Below are 14,578 nucleotides of genomic sequence, written 5' to 3' on the forward strand. Positions count from 1 at the left end.
CCTTACAGGCTAGAAGAGAATGGCATGATATATTTAAAGTGCTAAAAGGAAAAAACTTACAGCCAAGAATACTCTACCCAGCAAGGTTATCATTCAAAATGGAAGGAGAGATCAAAAATTTCCCAGACAAGCAAAAATTAAAGGAGTTTGTCACCAAGAAGCCAGTGCTACAAGAAATGTCAAAGGGACTGATTTAAGGGGAAAAGAGAAGACCACAAATAGGAAAAATTATCTATTTCCATGATAAGAACGTAATGGATACAAATGCACAAAAATGAGGTTACATATGATATCAAAAACATAAAAGGAGGGAGGAGGGGACTTAAAGAGTACAGCTTTCAGACAGAGGTCAAACTAAAGTGACCATTAATTCTGTATAGAAGAAGAAAGGAACAGAGAAGGACTACTAAAACACTGAGAAAAAAAAAAAAAGTTAAAAAATGGCAGTAAGTACATACTTATCAATAGCTACTTTAAACGTCAATGGACTAAATGCTCCAATTAAAAGGCATAGGGTGGCTGATTGGATAAAAAAACAAGACCCATATATATGCTGCATACAAGAGACACACTTCAGACCTAAAGACACTCACAAACTGAAAGTGAAGGGATGCAAAAAGATATTCCACGCAAATGGCAATGAAAAGAAAGCTGGGGTAGCAGTACTCATATCAGACAAAATAGACTTTAAAACCAAAACTGTAAAAAGAGACAAAGAAGGGCATTACATAATGATCAAGGGAACAATGCAACAAGAGGATATAACACTTGTAAATATCTACACACCCAATGTAGGTGCACCTAAATATATAAAGCAATTATTAATTCTACCAAACATTCAAAAAAGACTTAATACCTATCCTTCTCAAACTCTTCCAAAAAATTGAGGAGAGGGGGAAGCTCCCTAACTCATTCTATGAAGCTGACATTACCCTGATACCAAAACCAGACAAGGACAACACAAAAAAAAAAAGAAAATTACAGGCCAATATCACTGATGAACATCGATGCAAAAATCCTCAACAAAATACTAGCAAATCACATACAACAATACGTTAAAAAGATTATACACCGTGATCAAGTGGGATTTATTCCAGGGATGCAGGGATGGTTTAACATTCGCAAATCAATCAACGTAATACACCACATTAATAAAATGAAGAATAAAAATCGCATGATCATCTCAATAGATGCAGAGAAAGCATTTGACAAGATACAGCATCCATTTATGATAAAAACTCTGAATAAAATGGGTATAGAAGGAAAGTACCTCAACATAATAAAGACCATATATGAGAAACCCACAGCTAATACCATCCTCAATGGTGAAAAACTGAAAGCTATCCCTCTAAGAACAGGAACCAGACAAGGATGCCCACTGTCACCACTCCTATTTAACATAGTACTGGAAGTCCTAGCCAGAGCAATCAGGTAAGAGAAAGAAAGAAAAGGGATCCAAATTGGAAAGGAAGAAGTGAAACTCTCACTATTTGCAGATGACATGATTTTATATATAGAAAACCCTAAAGAATCCACCAGAAAACTTTTAGAAGTAATAAACGAATATGGTAAAGTTGCAGGATACAAAATCAACATACAAAAATCAGTTACATTTCTGTACACTAACAACGAAGTAGCAGAAAGAGAAATTAAGAATACAATCCCATTTACAATTGCAACAAAAAGAATAAAATACCTAGGAATAAACTTAACCAAAGAGGTGAAAGATCTGTACACCGAAAACTATAAAACATTTCTGAAAGAAATTGAAGAAGACACAAAGAAATGGAAAGATATTCCGTGCTCTTGGATTGGAAGAATTAACATAGTTAAGATGTCCATACTTCCTAAAGCAATCTATAGATTCAATGCAATCCCTATCAAAGTTCCAACAACATTTTTCGCAGAAATAGAACAAAGAATCCTAAAATTTATATGGAACAACAAAAGACCCCGAATAGCTAAAGGAATCCTGAGAAAAAAGAACAAAGCTGGAGGTATCACACTCCCTGATTTCAAAATATACTACAAAGCTATAGTAACCAAAACAGCAGGGTACTGGCACAAAACAGACACACAGATCAATGGAATAGAATCGAAAGCCCAGAAATAAACCCACACATCTACGGACAGCTAATCTTTGACAAAGGAGCCAAGAACATACAATGGGGAAAAGAAAGTCTCTTCAACAAATGGTGTTGGGAAAACTGGATAGCCACATGCAAAAAAATGAAAATAGACCCTTACCTTATACCATACACATAAATTAACTCCAAATGGATTAAAGACTTGAATGTAAGACCTGAAACTATGAAACTTCTAGAAGAAAACATAGGCAGTACGCTCTTCGACATCGGTCTTAGCAACATCTTTTCAAGTACCATGTCTGACCCGGCAAGAGAAACAATAGAAAAAATAAACAAATGGGACTACATCAAACTAAAAAGCTTCTGTACAGCAAAGGAAACCATCAACAAAACGAAAAGACAACCTAACAATTGGGAGAAGATATTTGCAAACCATACATCTGATAAGGGCTTAATCTCCAAAATATATAAAGAACTCGTGCATCTCAACAACAAAAAAACTACCAACCCAATTAAAAAATGGGCAAAAGACCTGAACAGACATTTCTCCAAAGAAGATATACAGATGGCCAACAGACACATGAAAAGATGTTCAAAATCACTAACTATCAGGGAAATGCAAATCAAAACTACAATGAGATATCACCTCACGCCTGTCAGAATGGCTATAATTAACAAGACAGGAAACAACATGTGTTGGAGAGGATGTGGAGAGAAGGGAACTCTCATACACTGCTGGTGGGAGTGCAAACTGGTGCAGCCACTATGGAAAACAGTATGGAGATTCCTCAAAAAATCAAGGATAGAACTACCATATGATCCAGCTATTCCACTGTTGGGTATTTATCCAAAGAACTTGAAAACACCAATTTGTAAAGGTACATGCACCCCTGTGTTCATTGCAGTGTTATTCACAATAGCCAAGACTTGGAAGCAACCTAAGTGCCCATCAAAGGACGAATGGATAAAGAAGATGTGGTATATATACACAATGGAATACTGCTCAGCCATAAGAAACGATGAAATCCAGCCATTTGTGACAGCATGGATGGACATTGAGAGTATAATGCAAAGTGAAATAAGTCAGAGGGAGAAGGTCAAATACCGTATGATTTCCTTCTTTAAGTAGTAGATAATAACAACAATAAACAAACAGATAGAGACAGAGATTGGATTGGTGGTTACCAGAGGGGAAGGGGGGAGGGAGGAGGGTGAAAGGGATAATTCGGCACATGTGTGTGGTGATGGGTTGTAATTAGTATTTTGGTGGTGAACATAATGTAATCTATGCAGAAATAGAAGAATAATGATGTACACCTTAAATTTTTACAATGTTATAAACCAATGTTACTACAATAAACAAAAAATTAAAAAAAAAAAGAAATTACTCAAAACATCTGGGATTTTTTCTGGCCTCTTTGGTATTAGCTACATAATTGTTTTCTGTTTGTAACACACTAGAAACTGAACCATGAGACTCTCCAAGTTTTATTTAAGCTATTAAAAGCTTATCTTCTATATGATTTAATTTTTTCCAAATTACTGAAATTCCCTTATCAGTTGACTGCATTGACAAGCTAGAATATAAGCTTCTTGGGGAGAGGCACATATCTGCTTTGTTCACTTCGTCTCCTCAGAGTCCAGTAAAATAACTAACACATGCATTTTTTAAAATGGAAGAAAAATAGAAATTTATGACAGACTATTTCAAAGTACAACATAACCTCATCATTTTTCATGATGGAGTGATGTCGTATATCAATCACTCTGAATATTGCACTTTTACTGTTGCTTTGTGTACTGCTGAATAATTTTAAGACTAAAATTTTTAAATGTTTTAAAATTTAAAATGTTTTAAAATATTTTAAAACAAAAATACTTTGTTTTCAAATTTGGGAAAACATTTCAGTAATTTTTCTATAGTTTAAGCTTGGCTCACCGAATAGTCTTTCAATTTGCAATGGCAAAATGGCAGCTATGTATTCAACATTTTAAACAGATACAACTACTGTAACTTTCACACAAACTGTAGTGACATATATTACCCAACTTATAGAGTTTGGGTGATTATACTGAGAGCGAAGTGAACCAAGCATGTGAACTGAGCTACAATCCCTTCATCCTGTAAAAGCCTTTGATAATAGGGTCAGCCCGGTTCTGAGTTTATCTGGGCGATAGTTCAGACTCAAACACTGAGTAATCTGGCTCCCTTGTTATTGAAGAAATGGATGTATGATCAGACTAAGCATTTATGTGTGGATTGCATACGAGGGCTTATTAACTTGCAATATTCCTTCAGAAAAAAACATATGGATGTATATTAAGGACACTTGTGAAAAATGCCATTCTATTGTCCAGATGATATCTCAGCTGAAAAGAATTGGAACTGATGAAACAGGGCAAGTAGGACTCCGTTGATTTAGTAAGCTTCCATCATATCAGTTAAAAATATGATTTTTTGATCAAGTTATTGTCTTCCAAAGGTTTAAAGTCAGAAACTTTGTAATTGGTGCAGAGGGAACTTCTACCAGGAGTACAAAAATTCTTAGCAAAATAATCCTAACAATTGCTGAGAATTATTCAAGCCTTTCTGTCATCTGTCATTAATATATTTTTATAGGTATACTTAAAATGAATAAAACTTCCAGCAAAGAAAAATTCATACATGTATTAACTTTAAAGCGAATAATCTAAAATTAATCTCTATTAATTACGGAATATTTAGTTTTTCAGATACCTCCAATGTTTTGGAGATGTGATTCTACTAGATAAACTTTAGGAAATATTGTTACGCAGCTGAATTCTGGGCTTTGTTTTCTGTTAAATGGCAACAAAATATAATTGTCACAAACTCATTTCCTGGGATTATAAATGAACTGTGTTTGAATAGTGGTTCTCCTAGTACTAGCTTTGTGGTTATGGGTAAGTTACATAACTTCTCTACACCTCAGAATCCTCATCTTTAAAATAGAAAAAGTAATGGTACATGCTCAGTGTCATAGCGTTGTAAGAATTCATTTGGGTAATAGCTATAAAGCAGCTAGTGTAGACAGTGTTCAACTAAATATGGGCTATCAATGTTATTGGTCACAGGACCATGGGAAATTATATAACTATTCATGCAAATAGACTGTGCAAAAACCTTGACAATAAAAAGTTCTGCTTTAGTCATTAACTCCTCCAGCTAAAAGACACTTGAGCACAACCAGCTATGCTTTTGTTCTCTGACATGCTTGCTACTTAATTACCTAGGGACTGGAGTCAATGGGCTGACGTGCAAATACAAACCCTAATACTCTTAGTTAACAAAAAAAGTCTATAAAAATCTAGTGCTTATGTCATCATAATGATCATCATAATGGTCAAGATTTATTAAGAATTTATTATCTTCCAGGCACTACGCATGGGTAATATCATTCAATCTTCACAATAATCTTATGATACAGGTACTAGTATTGTTCTTTTTGTGGGTAAAAGAACTGAAGGTCAGAGAAGTTATGTAACTTGCTCCATGTCCTACACTTAGCAAGTGTTAGAGATGAAATTTAATCACCAAATATCTGACTTTAGCACCTATACTTTTACACGGTATATAGTGTTTCCAAATGTATGATACGCATACCATAGGATTTAAGATAATTTATGTGGTAGACAAACTTTTTAAAAAGTTGCTTATTTAAATGTGTATTTTAAAATTTTAACTTTTAATCAAATCTATAATTTCAAAATATTTTCACATGAGATGAGGCTAACATAATTAGCACAGTGGGCAACCTACATAGCCCACATGAATTTCATGGTGCTGCTATTAAAACTCTTAGTAGTTAAACTATTGGAATGTAAATATAATATAGATTGTTTCATTGCTAAAATGGATTCTCATATACTGAATTTTTGTATCATTATGACATTCTTTTCAGTCATGCACCTACATATTATTTTAAATTGCAAAATATTCAATTATAAATTGCAACTGGAACTGTATACTCATTGATTTCCTTTTCTCTTGAACCTATCATGGATCTGTGCTTTATAAATAAGTCTTTCAGAGCATAATGCTGAAGATGCTGATGGAAATGTAGGTGCACTGGCGATTGCGATGAAATCAGTCATATGTTTTCAGAATAGTAGGAAGACCAAATGGATGAACCATCTGAAACCACCTGTTACTGTTGTAAAAACACCAGCTGCAAAGAAAACAAAAATATCATGAAAATATAATGAAAATTATTTGAAATTTGGATTTTAGTGGACTGACAATGAGCATCAACTTCTTCCATTAGGTGTAGTGTGTTTGGGGACACTCAATGTTCTGGCAAGAAGGCATTTTATCTCAAACATCAGTTTTGAAATGTACAAAGACTACCATGGGAAGTATTGAATTTTTTAAAGCAAAGCAGTAAGATATTCAAGCAACTCCAAAACATCAGCACGGGGTGGTAGGAGATGAAATTGCAAAAGTTGCAGAGGCCTTGTTTATAGTATTGGGTTCAATTGCCAAGGTTAGAGCTGCTCAAATAATTGCCGACACCCCAATTACTGTTTGGCTGCCAAATAGTCAAGTGAAGCTCTTTGGGACAAAGCAAGGGAAAAAAATCTGATGGGGCAGCTCTGTCAGATACAATAATTTATCAAACAATGACAGATACGGCCCAAATGTAGAGCAACATTTATTATGCTGAGTACAAAAAAGTCCATAATATTCCCTGGAGACTCTAAGATGAATTCCCTGATATTGGCAGCTCAGCAGATCTTTTGTTTTTTGACAGATATAAGTTGAATAAAAGAGCCCAGGAAGACGTGTTGTTTGGCCAATCTCTATTAACGCTTACAACTAGAGAAGAGATTTTAAAATCATTGGTAACTTCGGATAAACAGTTACATGCAAGTGATGTATTGGGTTCTGGGCAGATGGTGCTAAGGCAGTGGTATCCAACAAGAATGACTGCTCCGTGTATTCAAGCTGCTGTCCTGGAAACAAGATCTACTCACTGTTTTGTGCAAGGGGGAAGCTCTCACTACCAGAGATGTTTTTAAAAAATTAAGGAAAGAACTTAATGAAGCTATAAAACGATTGATTAAGGACAAGCAAATTGAATTCTCTACTTTTTGTCAACTTTGTGAAAATATCAGCATTGATTACAAACAATGACTGTTTTCTGCAGTAACTTGAAGAAAAACTTCATGTCTTTGGTGATAAAATCTACACAATGAGTAAGAACATATGCATAATTTGCATTGGCTTTGCAAATCAGTGTATTAATGATATATTTCTTCTCTGAATAAACTAAACATATCTTTTCAAGGTAAGCAAACCTCCATTATTCTTCCACATAAAATTGAAAATGAAGGTAATGGTTGCAGATCTGAGTCTAAATCTGAAGTTCAAGTTACTTATGGAATTTTATTGCACCATGATGTATGAAAATGGTTCATATCATGTTATGCCTACTTCAGGATATTTGTAACAGTTGTTTGGGGGTTATTACATATGGCCAATATTTTATAAATTTTCCAGAGACACTTGAAAAATGGTGAATCACCTCTTTGTAGAGTATAGAACTCATGATATAACTATTAAATAAACTTTACTAATGATATTATTCATGTTCTCTACATCCTTATTCGCTTTTATATACTTCATCTTTTAAAGACTGAGAGAGCTATAGTAAAATTGCCCATTATTTTTCAGTTTTTTCTCATTGTCTTTTTTAGTTTTGCTTCATAAATACTTCAATACTAACTTATTCAGCATTTTACTGTTATGACAATTATACTTGCATCATAGACTGTAGCTATCTCTATAAAAAGTTAAACTTTTTGCTCCATAAATAAATAAATATTGTTCGACGTTTTCCTTTCATTCACTCTGAGTCGCTTTTGTTTTATTACATGTATCTCTTGTAGATCTTTTGTGTGTAGCTATAGACTTTCAGTATTTGACCAAATTTTGGGAATCTACTTCAATAATGGATTTATCCTATTCATTTTTATTGTCATTATTTACAGACTGGGCTTTCCTCCCACTCCTTCTCTCTCTCTTTTACTTTGCTTTCGTCCTTTAATTTTATTTGCTTCTCACTGTTTCTTTGTTTTATTTTCCTTTAACTGTATTATCTGAGATTTATTTATTTTCTTTTATAGTAATTTTGAGGTATAAGGTTTGTATTTAGACAATCAACTGTTAAATATTTTTTGCAAACATCTTTAAATGTTTCTTTTCTAAGTTATTACTTCAAAAATGAATCAACTGTGCTTGTGATTCCATGCCATCCCACCTTCTTAGACTAGTGATGCTATTTATTTCCACCTTTTTAAAAAATTTTACTTATTATCACTCTCTTCAACTGTATAATTCTTATCAGCTTTTAAGTATGTTCAAATCTCACCCATAAAAATGACTTTCTTTCCTTGACCACACATTTCTCTGTTGCAACAGCTTCATCGCCTCCTTTCTACCAGACTTCTCCAAAGAATTTTTGATACCAGCTGTATGCATTTCTTACCTCCCTGGGCTTCTGGCAAATCACTTCCCCCATTTTTTTCCTACCTCTTAGAGGCTGGTTATCAGTCTCTTTTATAACGTCATACTCCTCCACTAGGCCATGATATGTTGTGGTTCCTCAAGGCTTGGTCTTACATCCCTTATCTCCTCTCCCTGGGACATCATGCCAAGAGTTTCAAATGACACTATGTGCAGATGACTTGCAAATGCATATCTCCAGTTCCAGACTCCCCTGCTGAGACTCCAGATCCTTACTGCAACTGCCTCCTTGATATCTCTAGGACATGTTGAAAGGACGATAACAATGTGTCTATAACTGAATTCTTGATTGTGTTACCTGAACCAACTTATTCTCTTGTGCCCTGTACAAAGAGAGCCATGAGAAAGTCAAGAGTGAGTGATGGGAAGAGTGGTAGGAAGTGAGACTAGAGAGGTGGCCCGGGGACTGATCATGACCAGGCTTGGAGGTCATGGCAAGAACTTTGAATTTTACTTTGAGATGTAAAGCCATCTGAAACTTTTCAAGAGGGAGGTAATAAGATTTGTATTTTAAGGATTCCTGCATCAGTGGAGAAGCTATGCAAGAGTGGAACAGGGACACCAGTTGGAAGCCTATTGCAGAGCTTTGGGTGATGGATAAAGAGGCTTGCAAGAGGATGGTAACAGTGGAAGAGATTAGATGTGGTCAGATTCTAATACTTTTTCAAAGTAGAGTAAGCAATATTTGTTGATGGGTTAGATGTAGAGTATAAGATAAAGAGAAGAGTCTAGGACAGTTCCTGGGTTCTTAGTGTCATTCTCTGATGAGGGGAACTTAGGGAGAAGGAGAGATGTGGGGAGGAACTGGAATCAAGAGTGAGTTAAAACCTGATGGTCTGAGATGCTCATTAGACATAAGGTAAAGATGCTGAGTGGGCAGTGGGGTTCACAAGTTGAGTTCAGAGTGGAGGTCAGAGCTGCAGATATAAATTTAGAAATCATCAGCACATAGATGATGTTCAAAACCGCCTAGGGGGTTAGAAATAGGGCCTTGGTTGCCTGGAGGTGATTACAAGCACTGAGAAAGTTCTTTCAGATTAGAGGGGGAGCCTATTTAGCCACACTCACTAAAGAACTCTAGAGCATCATGGTAAGAGAGGCAGGTGAATGTGCCCATCATAAGCTCAACCTGGAGTTTGTGCCACAGGAGTTTCTGGGGCCACAGCAAGTCTCTCAGCAACAAATCTTACTGTTCTGTTAAAGGTCACCTTCCAAGGCTTAATTCAAGCCTCATTTGCTCATGAAGTTGTTCCAGTCACTATCACTCCGCTTGTTCCCTGTAGAACTCCCTCTTACACCCTGTAAATGCCCCAAATGTAACAATCATCACATTTTATTCCACTCATTTCTTTACACGTCTTTCTCTCCTACTAGATTTTGAGCTGGTGGAGAGCTAGGATACCACATCTAATTAATATTGATGCCTCCACACAGTTCCAGGTACATAAAAGATGCTTAATAATATTTTGTTATATTCAGGGATGATATTCAAAATCTTCAACAGCCATACTGAAGAAGAAATGACCAATCTGAACGGAGGTTCAACTGATCATAAAGAACACCATACTGTACATACCAGCTGAATTTCAGCTCATCAAAATTTGATTTATTTTCATTTCATACCTTATTTCTTTATTCTTTTGATCTTTGTGGATCTGGTAAAATAATATATAACCAAATGACTTTACAGTTAAATATATAGCTCTTTTCAAAACTCTGTTTTCTAAAACAGCGCTGGTCTACACTCCCACCATACCAAGTTCCATGATAAAATCTTACCAGACCTTCATATTAACACATCTTCCAAATTACTTAAAAGAGAACTGCTTTTTGACCTTCTGAATTGATGGTTTTGACACTCCCCATGTAGTTCTATATCATATGAAGTGCTGACGCACCAACTGGGTCACTGAGAACAGTGAAATTATCAGGTTTTTATTGAGGGATTCTTTATACAGCAGCCAGAACTATTTTAACGCTTAAAATATGTTAAGTAAAAATCCACTGGCTGTCAATTTATGTCCCATGTTATGCAAGGCTAGGAACCAATCTGCAAGACCAAAGCAACCATGGATGTAGGTAGGAAAACAGGTAAAGTGCTCAAAGAAGATGCTTGTTTTTGATTTTGTGATGCTCTTCTTCTGAAAACTCTTAACTAAATAAGAGTTAAGTTGAAACAAAAGTAATGAATGGTATTTTCTGTGATCCCCAATGAAAGTATATATAGTATAGGTTTTAGCCATCATATTATGAGACAGTGCCTTTTAGAATTTCAGCATGTAGGACCACATATCATCTCAAACGCTACATAATCTGTAGAAAGTATTTACAACAATCCAATGCTCTCTAGAATAAAAGAGAGCATTTAATGTGGCAGACCATGATGGAGGGGAGGTAATAAAAGAGAAGGCACAGCTTGAAGTGCAGTATAACTGGGTGACTTACACCTCCCTACTGAAGGCAGCAGACTTGCAGTTATGGAACTGCTAATCTGTTCTACTGTTTTTTAATCAGATGTTGGCATTATCTGCCACTAATTGCTTTTTCATTTCCACTTGTAATTATTCCATTGCATGTTTGTAGTGAGAAGCTGAAAATGAGGCAGATCACTGAGAAAGAATTAATTGTTAATGAATAATCATCAGTAGGAAGCCAATTTCATTATCTTCAAAGAGGTAGCCAGAGATTAACCACTAGCTGTGGTTCTCTTACTTTTGTGCATGACTGTAAAGTAATCACAAATAATCACGCCCTTCAACTTCATCAATTATTTTCTGTTATGTGGATTGATACCCATTTTTGTCTTTGTTGTTTAACGATAATGGCGGTATTCATGCTGGGGAGTGCTAATTGGAAGGTGTTACATTCAGTGGGCTCTAGGCCTAATTATTAGAGCATCTTCTTCATTAACACATGATCCTATAAGGGTTGCATGGTGGGAGTTACTAATTTTTCCAAGTTACAAGAATGTCGTATTAGGAAACTTTTGCACATCCTTATGCCAAGTAACACACAGAAAATCTTATATCTGGTCAATGTTGTGTAGCTATCAACAAAGACTTTCTGTTTAAATAAATAAAATAGGATGTTTTAACCTAATATGAGTCTTTGAACGAGAAGCCGCTCCTGCTCTAGAAACTGGGTCTGCCCAGGATTGTTGATGAGCTTTCACTTATGCTGTGTTTCTGCCATTTACCATTTCAGAACTGCTCGAATAGCCCCCTGGGATTATTACAGCTTTCAGTGGAGCTTTGCCAGCTATTAATTGAAAGATCATGAGATGAATTTGAACGTCAGCATGGGAGAGTCCTAACGTCTGTTGCATTGGTGGTCATGATGCTCTAGAATTCTTTAGTGAGTGTGGCTAAATAGGCTCCCCCTCTAATCTGAAAGAACTTCCTTAGTGCTTGTAATCACCCTCGGGCAACCGAAGTCCTATCTCTAACTAGACCTACAACTAAAGATAGGCATATCATGTAGGTGTCTCAAGCATATTGATCTAGCATGTTTTTGAAACATCTCTAGGAAGGAAACTTGCAAAAGAGAGAAAAATAGGGTGTAGTTAAAAGAATGTGGGTTTTGGTGTTAATCCTACCCATTTTGTTAGCTATGTGAGCTAGTGTAAATTATTTAACCTCTTGAAACCTCAGTTTCCCTCATTAGGTTGTTATAAAGATGGAAGAGATATTATATATAAAGTGCTAAACTCAAGGTCTGGCACCTAATCAGTGCTTGCGTTGGTTAGGAGCTGATCATGAAGGACATTAACTATCTGAGTAATAGGTTGTTTTCTGGAAATGAAATGAAAGTTTCCGAGAATATTAGGTAAGTAACCCCAAGTTCTGCACCAGGCAAATCCTGAAAAGTCAATGACTTAGTCAAAGAGAGTTTATTTCTTGCACAGGAAAAGTCAACTTCGAAGTGGTCCTATCTTTCCTCTATCAAGTGAGTTGAGCATCCACGCTCCCTCCATCTGATGATGCTGCCATCCGAAGACATGGCTTCCAAGATCATCAAAGAAGGGAAACAGAGAGATGGCAGAGGCATACTGGCTCTCATGTTCCATCACCAGAAGTGATGTATTGTGTCAATTCATAGTTCTATATGACAGAATTTATGGTTCCAATCTGGTGGCTGGGAAATGTGGTCCTTCTGTGTGTTTGGGAAGAAGACATGGTGTGCAAAGAGTGAAATAATCAGGAGATTTGTTTTAGAAAGATTATACTGAGAATACACACAGATGGTTGGAAGCAAGGAAAAGACTAGAATCCAGAATGCACACTAGAAGAGTATTATAATCACAGAAGGAAAGAGATCATGGAAGCTTGAGAATAGTTTAGAAACTGTGATAACTAATGTCAGACAAGAGAAAGGAGTGAAAAAGATAAAATTCCAAGCTTAAATGGTAGTTCCATGGAGACATATTAGCAGTGTATGAGGAAGATTAGATTTAGAGGATGAGAATGGGGAAAGCATGTCAGGTGGTGTTCAAACTAGACTAGGTTATAACTGGTAGCCACCGTTATGATCAGGGGAAGAATAACCATAGTGAAGAAGAAAATATACCTACGAGACACCTGGACATTCCACTGTCTGGGAGAGAGGTTCTAATGTCTTCTAATCTTTCTTGGTAGAGTCACTGTAAGAGGTACAAAGCCTCTAGGCAGATAAAGAGGGTCTCTGAATTGTTGCTTGGTGAAAATCTTACTTAAAACTTTTCTCTTGAAAACGATAATACGATCATTCTTTACACAATGAACCCTTACCCAGGCACAAAATAACTTTGCCTTTCAAGGACAATAACACTAAGCTCCTGATTTATCTATTGTTAAATGAGAGGTTGGAAGGAGATGGTGAGAAGTAGGGTAAAGGTTATACATAGTTATATACACCCTATATATACATCTATATACACAGATACACCCACATCTTCAGTGTTTGTACATGTGAGAAAAATGATTACCGTGGGATGAACCTAATAGGTTTAACTTGTTAATAGATGACATTATTCTGGCATTTGGACATTGGATTATTCCTAGATGGTCAGCTGTAAACTGATGCTATAGCACGAAATACTTTTTTCTGAATGTCATAATAACAAAGACCTCTTGTATATATACCTTATTTGTCTGACTTGCCACACATCTGGCTTGTGTTCCTTGTATATATCATGTCACAGGGCATTGACTATGCATTTCAAGATCCTGATCTTATTATGATGTAAGTGTTAGAGCTGGTTTACTGATGCTTGGCTGCTGTTTCCAAAAGTGTTGCCTCCCACACCCTTCTCAGCCACTTGACTAATGCCTTTGATGAGCAAGGCACCCTACTCTTTCATCTCCAACCCCACCCTTCCGCTCCACCGTGGCTGCCACCATGTCATCATTGCAAAGTTAGAAGCTGAAGATTTTATTTTTACTTCTTTTCATGGAACGAGGGATATTCAAGCTGGAAATAGTACAATCGAGACAGTTACCAACCTTCAGTAGCAACTCCATTCTGTTAGAGGCTAGACAAGAGAGTATTCTGTGTTTGATATCAAATACGAGCCCTTTGAGTAAAAAGGCATCCTGAAGTAGGGCGTGGGGAGTGTCCCAGTCTTAAAAGACATTCTCTTCAAGACTCAGAGGTAGGAATCAAATCCAACGTGATTTATTTATTGGTATTTAATATTTGTGTGTAATAATAATGTTACCATAAATTTTAACACTTGCGGTACTTTATTCATTAATTTAGGTGTCTGGTATTGTTACAAGGATATAAAAATGCAGATACAGTTCTTCCCTTCCAAAATTTAAACTCATATATATTGTCTCTTAATGATGGCCCTATTTCGGAGTGTTTCATGGCTGAGCAAGAGAAATCCACAATAGAGATTTTAGAGGACTCTTAGTGTTTTCAGGGATAAAGGTAGTTTAAAAACTAAATAATGTGATCAAATATTATG

This window comes from Diceros bicornis, chromosome 10, assembly GCF_020826845.1.
Source record: "Diceros bicornis minor isolate mBicDic1 chromosome 10, mDicBic1.mat.cur, whole genome shotgun sequence".
NCBI classification, from domain to species: domain Eukaryota; kingdom Metazoa; phylum Chordata; class Mammalia; order Perissodactyla; family Rhinocerotidae; genus Diceros; species Diceros bicornis.